At 33.9% G+C, this 15906-nt stretch overlaps 1 protein-coding gene across 1 annotated transcript in view; it reads right to left on the bottom strand.

Annotated features, from left to right (window-relative positions):
* The window catches only part of LOC128234398 (nephrin-like), a 106743-nt gene extending 105049 nt beyond the window's left edge, over positions 1 to 1694 (bottom strand). The window contains 1 exon segment of the mRNA XM_052948612.1: positions 1288 to 1694. The gene's annotated coding sequence lies outside the window, so the exon portion shown is untranslated.
* Between the last annotated feature and the right edge of the window lie 14212 nt (positions 1695 to 15906).

The following is a 15906-nucleotide window of genomic DNA, read 5'->3' as shown; positions in this document are numbered from 1 at the left end:
TCATTATTTTTTTTATACATCAACCTGTATTTTGCACCTTTAAGACTAAATAAAGGGACTTGCTAAAAATGCATGTTTTATCAAAGTTAACAGTGCAATAAAATTTCAAAGTTAAGGCCAAAATTATCAAATTATAAGTTTCCTTGGCGTAATACTAACCCAAACTTTAGTTGGGGATAGGTTAAAGTGGGTATTTTCAAATTTTCAAATCCGTTAATTCCGTAATGAGCAACAGAAGAATAGAAAAAAGAGCACCAGAGAGCCTACAAAAAACGTGGTGTCACAGTTTTGTTTGTGAGTCGGTCTCAGGAAGCATCTAATATACAAGTTTAAGCATATCTATTGATCATTCAATAACAATAACGAAACCACGTCAGACAATATCTCCAATTTTTTATTCAAAAGACAAGCCGTATTTCCAAAGAAGTAAAGTACACTCCACCATTACAAATAAAAAATTAACATGTCAATTCACTTTATGGAACATTACCCTTTATACAAGTTATATGTCTCTGTTATTCCGCATAAAAATCATAAGGCATTATTAGCAAGGTAATAAAAGTCACTTGTGAGCATTCAAAAAGTCAGAAATAACAAAATTTGGAGTCAAGTATACCATAACTTCGACAAAACTGCAGCATTTTTGTGGTAAAAAAAGCATAAATCTGCACTCTGCAGTCATATACTGATGCATTTAACTCCAAATATTTGAATTTAATAGTACAGGTATAGGTTGCAATATAAAGCACTTACTGTTGGTTTTTAGCCTATTAAAGTCACTGTAAATTTAGTCCAATTTCAAGCAATGTTTCAAAAATCAATTCTGCACCGATTTGTATCAAACTTGGTGAACTTGTCCACAGGTTATCTTGAGGCTGAGTTCGCACATTTAAATGATTTGATTGGTCAAATATTAATTACTGGAAAAAAATGACCAATTGATCAACATTTTGGCTAACTTTCACATTTTTAATTTTATTAACAAGTTTTCTACAATTGATTGAAGAGATTTCTTAATAAAATTTATAGCCAAGATTTTTGACATGATCATCTAATTCATGTCGATAAGTGCCACATAATGAAGCATTTCTTTAATCTGTAATTTCTATATAATTATTCTAATTATTTAAAAAAAAAATAAAAAAAATCTGTATTCAGTCCATCCACTATAAAGCAAATTATGTAAATATTTTCATTTATAATTCAACAAAAATTTCCCCAGTTCAAACATTTTAAACCAATATAAAAGCATGTATAAATGTGCACAAAAACATTATAAATACTCACTCATAATACCCTGGTTAGTGCAAATCCGCCTCTTCAAAAGAGAATATTTCACCCACTGTCAATAAATTTTGATTCACGAAATATCAAAAACTGCAGTTATATTCAAATTAAATCCAATTGAGTCAGCGAGTTTTAACAATAATCCACAATGAAGTCTATTAAATTTTGGTAGACGTCAAATATAACAAATTGAAGACAATTTAATTTTATTAAATTAGCTTCACACTGAGAAGAGAAACTTATTTACTCTTCTTATTGACACTGATTTCAAAGAGATTTCCACACAAAGCCCGCCTCAGCGTCCTTACATACAAGGCCGATATTTTCATTATTGCTCTATGCCTCCTTAACAGGTAGTGGAAAAGAAGGCGATTCGCGCCGATAACTTTTTTGAATTGCCAATGTTTGCTATTTTATTATGATGCAGGGGTTTCCTCGGCATGCGTTAGACGGGATGTACGAAGGTAGTGTCGCCAAATCGCAGCGTTTTTTTATGTTCTAACCAGATTGGGGATCAATAAAATATTTGCTATTGAATTGTGGGTCGCCTTGGTGCGACTGCATGTGTCAATATGGAGATATCAAGACGAAATTTGGTTTCACTTTTTTATACAATGTTATTAACATAAGCCCCCAGATTTTAAACCTCTCGGAAAAAGGTTAACAGATTTGATGCTTTTATGGAGTGTTACTGTTATATGTGATGGAGAATTTTGACAAGAATTTTCATAGGGTCGCCAGTGATAATAATTTATATGATTTTGTGTGAATGATTTTGTCAATAAACGTCACTTGAGATCAAAGGCAATCATACAAGTGATATGTTTGCAAATAACATAACAAAGTCATGCTGATGAATGACACAGCTCCATAATGATTTTTATACCTTTCCTCTCTTCTAATCAGTAACTGCCCGAAAAAACAAAAATCGCTTAAAGTGCCGCAATTAAATCCAGGCGTAATAAATCAAAGTTTGTTTAATTACATTCTCATGATGTCACTTAAATCCAGAGCAAATTTGTTACCAAACTCCGAAATAAAATATTTATTCAAGCATATTATTCGTTACCAAACATGTTTGACTTCTTGTCACTAAATCCGATCAGTCATTCAAAAGCTGTCAGAGAAATCTTGATAGTCTAACATTTTAAATGTTTCTTTAAACAAAACCCATGATAAAGTTCCGACATCAATGGTTAGGGTGACAGTGGCTTACACGAACAGTGATAGAGCGATACCCTTTTGTAAAAAAATCGTCAAATTATCGTAAAAAAATGCATTCCCTGACTGAGCTGTCTTTCAATCCAAAGTCGAAATAATCTTGATCTAGTAACATAACCTCTCTCTTACCTACACGAACTTATACATTAAGTTCAAATTGACATTAAATAAAAAAAGAAAAATGAAATTAAAAAGATCTCACTTAATTGTCACACATTAATTATAATTATAACGTTTAACTGTCCCAATTCGCCCATATCTGAGTAATATAAAGCTGAACAGTCCATATTTTGCCTATAAATTATGTAAGCGAGCAATTAACATCAACATTAACAAAGATGTTATGTTTATTTCTGCAATGTCTTTATAACATACAGTGCATATTAATAATTTAAATTTAATTATTATTTTGCACTCAATATATCATGCCTAATTGTCAGACTAAATATTTCCCTATGAAGGGAATAATTAATGGCAAATTGAAGGTTAGCAAAAAATAAACAAAATTGATAAGGAGGAAAAATACAAAAAAGTATTGACTTCAATGTATTATAGTTCAATAATTTCAATAAAAGTCATCTATTACATTAACTAACTTGAAAATCATAACAAGACGTTGCTCACAGCATGATTTTTTCTCGCTCATAATAGCATATCTTTTCACAATATAGGGATTTTTTGGGGGGGAATGAGAAGAATGTTACTAAGGTTCAATTTACTTAAATACGCTTTAAACCGTTCATTTGTGTGCTTCTATAATAAACCTCAACAACATTAACCTACAGTATAATGAAAAAATTGTTCAACATTTATGAAAAACAGCAACAACAATTTTGTGGCATTAAATGGGAGCAAAATGCAAATCACCAAAAAAAACATAAAGAGATTTTTTTTTAAATCTTAACATAAGAAAACCAGATATTTTAAACTATTTTTTCCCTGATTTTTTCCCTGAAACAGGAAAGGGCTGTTTCATTCCAAAATGTCTAAGACTTAAAGCTCTGGTTTCCGAACCAACCAGAAAAGAACCATAAAACCTTTCTTTGTGACTTAAAGAGAAATATCCTTGTTATAATTGTTACCCCAAAAAAGAGGAAAATCTCATGATGCAAGTTTTTGAGGCCTTCAATTAGGTTATTTTTATTCATCAATGGACACAGCTAACTGCCATTAACATTTACAAATTTGGTAGAATTTTTCAGGGAATAACGAAGTGTGCTACAATTATAATCATGAAACCTATCCATCTAACAATGAAAAGTATGGTATGAATATACTGTTTATTTTACTAATGCAGCTCAATTGTTTCATTGGTCTGATGCGTGGTTATCAAATTATCATGGTTTTATCTTGACACGTTTGTTTGGGTATTTGGGGATATGTGAATGACACACATGGTTAGTGTATTAAAATTTCTACATGACTTATACACCAGTCAATTGTAACCACGCCCACCCCCCCACCCCCCGGTCCGGGGAATAGCAGGGACTTTTGACTTCCAGTCCAGCCAACCCCAGCTAAAATCGTCCTGCGGGGATGAACTGATGGTAAGATCCCCGCTAAATGCCCCTGCACCCAAGGGACCTTAGATTAGGCCCATTCCCTGCTATATTTTGCGCAAAGACAAAACCACCGCATTCACCCAGCACTGTGGGGCCACCTGAAAGTTAAAAACACGGCCCATTTCCCAGGCTATCCCTGGTATACCCCCGGACCTGGGGGGGCCATGGTAACAATTGACTGGTGCATTCTGACTAAGCTGTTTGGACCGAAATTATAAAAAAAAAATGAACAAATATCGGACCAATATTTTCACCATTTTCTGTTACTGAAATCCATCCTGCAAAGTCAAAATCGGTCCAGACCAGCAAGTTGTTGGTTTTTAGAAGCCATGCTCATCCGATATAGAAGGAACATCAACCTAAGGGATGTTTGCCTTTAAAATTGCAAAACATTTTCTTCACAATCCAGGCAAAATACATTGCTTCTTAATTGTAAAATTTTTGCTGCAATAAAACAGAAGAGGCATTATTTCTGCGCATGTGATATAATTAAACAAGAAAACAACACTTTGTTGTTATAAATAACACGATTTTTATGATTATAACAGATGCAGAGAAACAGAATTTCAAAAAAATTGAATTCTGCAAGTTTTAATAATGCTGTTTTCTTCAGGAATGCACGTATAACATTTGACACTATAAATATAACTTCTCTATGACTTGCAAATAAACTACCGGATGAAAATATTCAAACGGCACAGCAAATAATTGAAAATAATGTTAATAGGCACAATTAGAATGCTTATTATCTAGATAAATAGAAGGCGTAATTTGGGACAAAAGATATCCAGCCGATAATCACCGCTGATTCGGTTAAAGGAGACAACTATTTGCCTGTTCTTTGTCCCGAACAAAAGAGGACCTCCCCCCACCGATGGAAGACGGAGCTCGTTTGTGATTGCATACATTCTATCTTGCTCTGTAGATCTGTTAATAGAATTATTGGAAACATATACCATGTCCTTTAAAGTATGGTAATTGAAATTTTTTAAACAATGTTTTAAAATTTTCAATTATCATGACTATTATCATTACTTTCAGTCATTTTTGGCTGTTATCAGTGAAAAATGATACTTTTGAAAATAATGATTTGAAAATGCATAAAGCTTTCTTGTGCAGACAAGAATATCTGCAGTAATAGACAAGCAAAAACTCTGTCCATGAAAGTTTTATATGAAATTCAATATCAAAAACGCGGGGTTTTAAGTATTTAATATTTAAAGCAAAAACACACCATATACAGAAGTTTCATTTCATTGTTAATTTTCTGACCAAAATGGGCTGAAATTCAGCCCTTTGTCCAATGCCTAAACATATTTTTTTTAATACTTAAGTACTGTTTTATTTGAAAGTATAACTAAATTTCCAAATATTATGTTGTTGTTTTTTTCGTCTGTTTTTTTTTCATGATAAAAAATGAGTCCCCAAACCGTTTTTTATGGAAGAGTTGGTGTATTCTTAAAAGAACACCCATCTTTACATGCTTGAATCTCTTCTGTCTAATTTTGAAAGTATCTCAGTTTATATTTCTTGTCAAAATTGGAATTTCCAATTTTATTTAAAATGACACAATTTTCCGAATCAGAAATGTCTTGGCTCAATTTCCAAAATGGTGGAGAAAAAAAACACTACACTTGTAGAAGACTTTCCATTAATATACAAGCACCAAAAATAATGATCATAGAAGGACACCAATCATGTCCGAATGTCTCCATATGGAGAATGGATTTTGGCGCTATAACCCGGAATGAGTGATCATTGTAATTTAGCATGTTTCTGGGTGACACATCCCTGCTATTATCCCCTGACTTGTGGGCATGATAGGCCACCATGCTATTATCCTCAACTGCCGATGTCTTCCAAGACAAAAATCACACTCTTGAATATCTCGAAATCTAGCATTCAGACAATTTCATTGGTTTTCTTGTGCTTTGGACAAGAAAACATACAACAGATATGCACAAAATTGCATCTAAATGTTCCACTTGCTGCGCAACATTTAACTTAAATGTCACAGTTTATTAATTTACAACATTATAGTACTTATACACTAAATAATTGCATCTTAATGTTCAAGGCTTGATGCAATACTTTGCATAAATGTCAAAGTTTATTAATTTACTACATAAGATAGTGTTCTTTTATACTAAATAACATTGACATATCATTTGTAAATTAATTAAACTGATATTCACATATTAGCTGGAACCGAAATCAAAATCCTTCTCCCAGATATTAAGGAACTTCTTTGTACTTTTAAATAAGTGTTTAACATTGATTGATCTTGACATTTAAATTTAAAAAATCATAAAAGATTCCTCCAAAAAGTACAAAAATTTTCCTCTTAGAATTTGCCTGAAAGGCAACCAATTTCATTTTCAGACATTATCAGAAAAGATACCTATCCCAACTGTATGAAGTATCACAAAAATACAAAATCTGTCAAATTCCACCCAATTACAACAATTAATAGTTTTTTTTTAATTTTTGGTGACTAGATAGAAATAATCTGTTTTTAGATGTATTTGGTACGAAATAGTGCATACAGATTATGTAATATATCTATTTTAAAAATCAAACTGTACATTCCGTATTTGGTTCTTTTCGCTTTGTTTAGCAATTTTCTTTTGCTTTTACACAAGAAGTGTATCATTATCTTGTATTTGATTAGGTTAATTAATAGAATCATTTGCGCTTGCTTGCATTTATGTTAAACATAACATCAGTGTAAATATTTAAGCTCTCTTTATATAGCTTATGGGTTTAAGGATATATTAAAATAGCAGATTAAAGTAGCAAAATTTTATTCAAATATGCATGCCTTATAATAGACTAATAATATTAATTTCATGACTCAGTAAAACAGTATTCAAAAGTTAGTTCCATATCAATAAAAAAATGAATATTTAATATGAATTCAATAATAATTCATCATAATTAATTAGTTTATCAAAACTTTGGCAGAAACATACCTTCTTGAATTTATGTTGTTCTGAATAACCTTTTCCCACAAATCAAAAAAATCAAAGCCATACTATTCGGTCACAAATCCTTTTGACTTATTAATGCACGAGCAAATTCAATGTAAGTTCAGTGCTAATCAATCAGCGATCATTTGTCGTCACCAAGATTGACATGGATGGGTTACTGGTAGCCTATTTACAATGATGAAGCAGGCTTTATGAAAAAAAAATGTACATACAATTTTAATAGTTTATAGAAGGTACATTGGATCCATACTTCTTTCACCTGATAATCGTTAATGTATGTTTTTTGTAGCTCTATTTTAATAAAAATACAAGTAAATAAATATATGTCATTGTACCAAAAGGTGTCTAGAAAGTGTGTAAGCAACCCAGTTGGCTGCACCTGTATTATAACAATAAGTTAACCATACTGTGATATAATTCATTTGTTGTTTCTGCAAATCACCCTAGCTCAGGTTGGGATGTATCTATTTTACGTTGACCATGGAAGATACTTATAACCTTTGGGGAAAAAAACCCCCAAAAAACACTTTTCTTAGTGGTCTTCACTCTGCGCAGTCCTTTTATCTTTTTTAGGGACCCTGCTACTTATCTTCACTCATGTGTATGCTGATTGCCTCACGCCCAACCCTGCACTTTTTCCCATTCTGTCATAATTATAATGGCTGTTTAATATGCTATTAAAACTTTACTGAATATGCAACCCTTTAGGACCATTGAGAGATCATGCATGGCTTTCTGCAAGAGAAGACAACTATTTTTAGTGTACTTTTCGCCTGTTTTGGGGCCGAAATTTGGCCCCATTCTTCTACTAAAAAAGTATACTTTTCCCCTACCCGGGTAAAAAAAATCCCGATCACTGACCCCTTAGCATTAAGCAATTGTAAAATAAAGTGCCATTTATGAATATGTTCATAGGTTTTTTTAATAAAAGGCTTGAAAACAATGTTTTCCCCTCTTTGCCCAAACAACACTATTTTTCCCTATCATAGGCCCCAGCCACAATACCCCTAAAGTAGAAAAAAACACTGATTTTCACAAAAAAACAACAACATGGAGCTAAATTAGTTTTTTTAAATGTACATTCAAAGTATGCCATCACCAAATTGTTTAGTTCTTTTTTTATACTATTATTAATCTCAACTATTCAAAAGATCTATATAAATGATCATGAGTTTGATTTTGAGCAATCAAGTCGCCACATCTGACAGCCCTAGGTGCTTTTTTATTGTATCAGATGTGTAAAACCGTAAAAGTCAACTTTTTTTATATTGCCTTTTTCAGTCATTCATTTTGTATATTTGTCTGAATGAGCAATAATTATAGCAGAGTAAATATTTGTCTTCTATGATTGCCTCTGATAACAGCATTCTTGTAACATATAAATGCTTTATTACCTTGTACAATAATTTTGTCAACGTGATCGTGCCAAGTGAATTGTTTACATACATTCTGACATTATGATGTTGCCAAGAAAGAAACGCAATACAAATAAACTGTACCACCTGGTACAAACAATAGAGCCGCATGGCATTCGTAACTCCTCGGCCATTTTTTTTAAAAAACAACCTCGGATGTATGCAGGTACATCAGTTGAAGTAGTTCGTAAAATTTTGAATTATATCATTAATTAAATGTAGTGTTTTAGAGTTGTATATACTGATCTAAGTTTAAATTGATTGCCATTGAATTGTATTATTGCAAACATGATAAAAAATCCCAAGAGTTAAGTCACAAAGTTTAACTGCTACATAAAATTACTACGTGATCTACTTGCAGCGGACTTAAACGTACCACTTTTTGAGTATGTAAACCGTCCAAATACCGGTACATCCAAGGTTGTTTTCGATAAAATGGCCGAGGAGCTCTGAATGGCCGCATGGTATACATCAATCCAATAATAATAATAACAAAAAAATCAAATATGAAGCTGTGAGACTGTACTTCATTCTTTTTCTTCCTCATATGCTCTTTGTGTAAGTTATAAAGCTTTAAACTGAGGTACCGCCTAAACAAAGATTTGCTGAAGATTCATTCATGATCAACAATAATTATTATGATTCGAGGAGAAGAGACATTGGGTTAGGGTTAGCATTGCATAGAAAAAAAGACTTTCTGCTTTTCACTCAGGACTATGCATAGAAAAAAAGACTTTCTGCTTTTCACTCAGGACTATTCAATCAGTCTGAAAGCGTTTAGACAAATCAGAGAAAATTAGATTTACTTTCGGGTGGTGGGCCTGTTTCATTTAAGCATCTTAGTCGTAACTTCCAAAATCTGGAAAGGCCAAAAAAATGGTTTTGATAGCTGCTTACATCCTTTTTCAATAACTGGTAGCCATTTCTTAAGTTATTTTTTCATTATCAAGGCTTTATGTTAGAACATTATTGTCATCATTGGAGAATGGTGTTAAAGCTGCACTCTCACAGATTGAACGTCTTGACAACTTTTTTTTTTGTCTTGGAACAAGCCAATTTTCGTGAAAATATAGGACTGCTGACCAAAAAAAGATTGCAGATTTTTCTATTTAAGTTCAAAATTGATGTTTTATGCATTTTTCATAAACCTTTTCTTGTAACGGTTAAAGCCATGAAACAGTAATTTTCGAACGGAAATATGAAAATCTGCGATCTGATCTTTTGTCAGCAATCTTTTATCATTGGTTCGCATATATTTACGCCAAAAAATGCTCTATACAAGATGAAATATGAAAAAGTTGTAAAAAATGGTAAATCTGTGAGAGTGCAGCTTTAAAACACGCACTTAATTTTCTTAAAAAAATCTTTTTTTATACCAACTGACGATAAAAGTGGTATGGTTACTGCGCCTATTTCGTAGGCAAGGTCGGGTAACCAAAACCAAATTGTTTTTTATGCCTAACAACTAGTAAAGATATGTAATAATGTTTAAATGCAATTAAGGCTCTTTAAGGGCATCAAACCCAGAATCAACAGACTATGAAACCATGAGTGTCAGTGCCTATTTCATAGGAAGGGTCGGGTAACCCGAACCACAAGTTGGTGTTTTTCAGGCCTAAACAAAGATTTGCTGAAGATTCATTTATGATCAACAATAATTATCATGATTCGAGGAGAAGAGACATTTTCCTTTTGTGGATAAATTAGATTGCATAGAAAAAAGACTCTGCTTTTCACTCAGGACTATTCAATCAGTCTGAAAGCGTTTAGACAAATCAGAGAAAATTAGATTTTCTTTCGGATGATAGGCCCGTTTTATTTAAGCATGTTAGTCGTAACATCCAAAATCTGAAATCTGCAGTAGCATCACAGTTGGCAACAAGTTAATTCCTTCCGTTTCATCAACTATTTTATACTTTAATACTGGCTTTGCAAATACATTGGAAAACAATGAAAATATTTTTTATTGAAACAAGTCCACCCTGATCAAAAACCATTTGTAGACATGTATATAAATATAGCAGTGTTTTTTCACCATAATGGGAATTTTGCCATGGCCTTTCCTATTGTGTAAAATCATTGAAATGACATTTTAAATGTGTTATTTTGACTAAAATTTGGAATTACAATTTCACCCACAAATGAACATGAATGCAGTGAAAATACAAGAAAAGATAAAAGAATACAGACAAGTTTATTTTCACATTTAGGATTACATATAAGCATGAGAATGGGGCCGAGTTTCGGGCTCAAATTGGAACAAGAGCGGTCACAGACAGCTATATCCCCCGCCTCATGGGGGCATTTTTTGTAACGAAAGCCAATCAATGATAAGGGTAGTTTCTCAGGAACATAAGAAATGCGTAAAATTAAGAAAGGGCAATAACTCTTTCAAAAAATGGTCAAATCACGAAAGCCCGACAATATGCGCTGCGTCACTATATAGTCATCAATCTGTGAAAGTTTGGTAGAAACTGCATGAAAAACGTAAGCAGAGTTGCGAAGAAACCAATTTTAAATGCAAAAAAAAAGGGCAATAACTCTTTCAAAAATGGCCGTATCGTGAAAGCCGACAATATGCGCTGCTTCACTATAAAGTCATCAATCTGTGAAAGTTTGGTAGAAATCGCATGAAAAACGTAAGAGCAGTTGCGAAGAAACCAATTTTAAATGTAAAATAAACAAAGGGCTATAACTCTTTCAAAAATGGTTGAATCACAAAAGCCCGACAATATGCGCTGCGTCACTATATAGTCATCAATCTGTGAACGTTTGGTAGAAATCGCAAGAAAAACGTAAGAGCAGTTGCAAAGAAACGTAAAATAAGCAAAGGGCAATAATTCTTCAAAAATGGTCAAATCAGGAAAGCCCGACAATATGCGCTGCTTCACTTTATGATCATCAATCTGTGAAAGTTTGGTAGAAATCGCATGAAAAACTAAGAGCAGTTGCGAAGAAACCAATTTTTAATGTAAAATAAGCAAAGGGCAATAACTCTTTCAAAAATGGTCGAATCACAAAAGCCAGACAATATATGCTGCTTCACTTTATGATCATCAATCTGTGAAAGTTTGGTAGAAAAGCGCATGAAAAACGTAAGAGGAGTTGTGAAGAAACCAATTTTAAATGTAAAATAAGCAAAGGGCAATAACTCTTTCAAAAATGGTCAAATCAGGAAAGCCCGACAATATGCGCTGCTTCACTTTATGATCATCAATCTGTGAAAGTTTGGTAGAAATCGCATGAAAAACGTAAGAGCAGTTGCGAAGAAACAATTTTAAATGTAAAATAAGCAAAGGGCAATAACTCTTTCAAAAATGGTCAAATCAGGAGAGCCCGACAATATGCGCTGCTTCACTTTATGATAATCAATCTGTGAAAGTTTGGTAGAAATCGCATGAAAAACGTAAGAGTAGTTGCGAAGAAACCAATTTTAAATCTAAAATAAGCAAAGGGCAATAACTCTTTCAAAAATGGTCTAATCGGGAAAGCCCGACAATATGCGCTGCTTCACTTAATGATCATCAATCTGTGAAAGTTTGGTAGAAATCGCATGAGAAATGTAAGAGGAGATGCAAAGAAATGAATGTGGGACGGACGGAGGCACACACGCACGCACACACGCATGGAAGCGCGCCTACCATTACCCTATCTCCTCGCCTTTTCAAGTGTATAGCTACAGGGCTCGAATTTAACTTTTTTTTTGATACTTGTTAATTTTTGCAAGTGCTTAAGTTTTCAACTTGCAAAACCTGAAAGTCACTTGCATTTTTTAAGTCAACCCTTTGTCCTAGCTAAGCTATGAATATTGACAGTTTAGATGCACATGCACCTTATCCATTATACACCTTTAATTTAATAAATCTTATGTAATTTTTCTCTTCTTAAAATACAGGGTGATCTAATTTCCTTGAACCGGGATACTGTTTTGTCCTAGAACACATGGCAGATTTTTTTCCAAGAAAATTGCAAACATTTTATTATATTTTAAGCATCAACTGTAAAGATTGAGCAGGTGTTGAAAGGGTGTGCAGTCTGAATGAAACACAATTACATGTACCAAAGTCCTTACCTGGCTTATTAACTGAGCAAAAATTGCACAGCCAGATTTAATAGTTACTGAGACTTTTTTTTACATTTTATGCAATCTATACAGCTTTATTCCATCTCAAAGAACACACAAGATTCTAAATTGGATTTAGACTGCCCTTGATGAATAACTGTTTTATTTAACGAAAGAATATAATGAATCCAAGTCCATAACTGTGCATTTGTTTGTCTAAGGTTAGACTCAATGTTTTTATTTTGTGCTCCTGTAACGCACCATTAAAATGTAACCATGGCCCTCCCAGGTCCGGGGAATAGCGGGGACATTGACTTTTGGTCCAGCCAAGTCCGGGTAAAATCCCGCCCTGCAGGAAAAATCCCTAAATCCCTGCCAAATGCCCCGCACCCCAGGGACCCTAGGTAAGGCCCATTGCCTGCTATTTTTGGCTTGAAGACAAATCCACTGCATTCACCAGGCACTGCGGGGCCACCTGGAAGGTAAAAACACGGCCCATTTCCCCGGTATTTCCGCAGACCTAGGGGGGGGGGGGGGGGGGCGTGGTTACAATTGACTGGTGCATAAGGTTATATTAATTTCAGGACCAGTTTATTTAAAAAACAAAACCTATTATAACTTTCACCTTATAAATGATAAATTGATATTATCTTAAGCAGTTTTATATATAATATCATGTTTTGTTTAAATGATATTTTTTATGGATTTTAATATCATTTTACCTTTAAAATTCAACTATTTATATATATATATATGTAAAATTATGTACCTCATATTCATATGTTTGGGGGATAACTGGTAAAGTAAACCTTGGAGGAAAAGTGAGAGAGTGGAACTCGAACCAAAGACTGCCGGAACACTAGCTTGGCCCTCTACCCAACTGAGTTAACCAGTGGTTCTTACATACACACACTGCACTCCTCCCCACATTAACTATTTAGGCTGACAGAGGCTCTCCTGCTGTTTACCGCTGCCACCATTGAAGTAAACCTTGGAGGAAAAATGCCCAGTTTGTCACTCAAACCCACGACCACAGGAACATAGGCATGGAGGCTAACTTGGCGGCTGGTTCTTTCCCACACACTACACTCTTCCACCCATTTAACACACTACACCAGAAGAGATATATGTGAACATGAAGGGAGATAACACAAATCCTTGTAAAATTTTATAGACAAGAGTTGTGGTTCTGGTAAGGGAAAAAGCATGAAAAAACTAATGATTATTATAAAATTACTAAGTCTGCTATTCACAGTTTAATTGTTAATTATATAATTCTAGATTGAAAACAATACTCACAGTCACAATGAAAAAAAAATAATGGCCGATCTTTTGAGTTTCCAACTGTGTTAAAAAACAAACAATTTGTATTAGGATAACTAAACAATACAAAGTTGGTCGAATAATTTCATTATTTTAACAAATATTTCGTAGGCTTGTGATAACTATTGTTTTACCAAGACAGTTAAATTTTCGTATTTTAAACTTTACCTCTCTTTGAAACTTTTTTGTAGCAGCCAATGTTACCATCGATTGAGGTCAAACTCGACGCAGCGGTTACTGCCCTTTGCGACACAGTAGCTTGACACATTTGCGTGTATTTTTGAGGTTTGGGGTTATGAGGGTATCATAGGCGGATCCAGGGGGGGGGGGCGGACCCGGCGCGCGCCCCCCCTCCCCCCCTAAAATTTTCCAAGTATATGTTTAAATTATTAATATCGTTCCATCATTGTAGATAGCTTTTAAGGTTATGATTTGCTCCACACAAAAAATAGATCTCGATTTACCGTGGTTGTATCGAACATCTATTTGGCCACATTGGATTCTTACGAAACACAATTGGTCCGAGACGTTGTGGAACGCTCTTATCGATTAAATTATCTATTATGACGTATTCAGTAGAATGTGTTAGCGTTTGGCTATCCTCCGTTTTACGGCTATACGCAGGAAGTAAAACGCCGTTCAATCGGACACATGCGTAGTTTTGTAGTGAATATCGGACGGCTGAAATACATGCGGGGAATATCGGACACAACAGTTATTTTAATAAAATATGTCCTGGTTTTATTCGACATTGTGTTGAATGTATTAACCCTGAGAAGTCAGTGAAACTTCTTGCGAAATGCGAAATACTTCATGCTTTTTGCATAATGCTTAATGTTTTTTTGCAAAACGCTTAATGCTTTATGCGAAATGCTTTTTGCGAATTGCTTAATGCGAAATGCGAAAAGCTTCGATTCAATATTTTTACCGTTGTTAGCAAAAATTGAGGAGAATCATTTTGTATGAAATGAAAAAAGGAACACATTAATTTGAAAAATACTTTTATCTGCATGTAATAGAGGTGAAAAATAATACGTTTGTTGTGTCTATTCATTAGAATAACATATATAAACACACCAATACAATATAATATTCAGAAACGGTAAAGTAAAGAGGTGTCCTAGAGAAAATATGCCAGAAAGTCAGTTAGATTGCGAATTGCAAGATGTGCTACTCTGTATATTGCTGTAAACGCGTTAGGTTAGAAAGAGTATCGTTTCTTCCACCGTATAATAATATTTCTGTAGCAGTATCAGTAGTCTATGTCTTACATCCCCTTCACTGCCGGGAGCAGTTCGGAACGTGCACAATATTTCGTCCGATTCAATTTGATTGTGTTATGCCATATGCGAAATGCTTTTTGGGAAATGATTTTTTTGAAAAATGCGAGATGCTAAATGCTTTTAAAATGCTTCATGCGAAATGCGAGATGCGAAGGAAATCCGTTATTCAGGAGGTGTTACTATATTTAGATTTCACATAGCACGAGCTTCCGTAATTCCGTACCCGGCCATTCGATTGGTCGAAAATGAAACTATTGTTCTATATATAGCATTTGCATATCGCATTTCGCAAGAAGCATTGAGCCCCGGCGTTCCATAGTAAACACATGCAATAGTTTAAGAGCTTGAGGCCGTCGCGAAGGCCTCCGACCCCATGAATTACCATGAAAACACATGGGGGCCTTAGCGGCCAACAGAAGTCAATTTCAGAAGTTACGCCCCCCAACTGAGAAACCTGGATCCGCCACTGGGTATTACTTATTAAATATCAATTTCTACTCATTTTTTACAAATATTTGTTCGAATTTTAGTATGTATTTTATATATATATATATTTTATTTATTTTATTTATTTTTATTTTTTTTTTTTGGGGGGGGGGGCAAGATTAGTAAATGGTAAACAAGATAAAATAAGTTCAATGTTGTATCGAAATGTGTATAATTCACATGAAAAGGGTATTTTACTTTGTGAATGGGCTGTCAACATAAGGAAAAGTCTTGATAACATTGGTTGTTCAGAGTATTGGATTATGCAGAGTATTC

Source organism: Mya arenaria, chromosome 5, assembly GCF_026914265.1.
Source record: "Mya arenaria isolate MELC-2E11 chromosome 5, ASM2691426v1".
NCBI lineage: Eukaryota > Metazoa > Mollusca > Bivalvia > Myida > Myidae > Mya > Mya arenaria.
The sequence above is the reverse complement of the archived record's forward strand: the minus strand, read 5'-3'. Positions and strand labels throughout refer to the sequence as shown.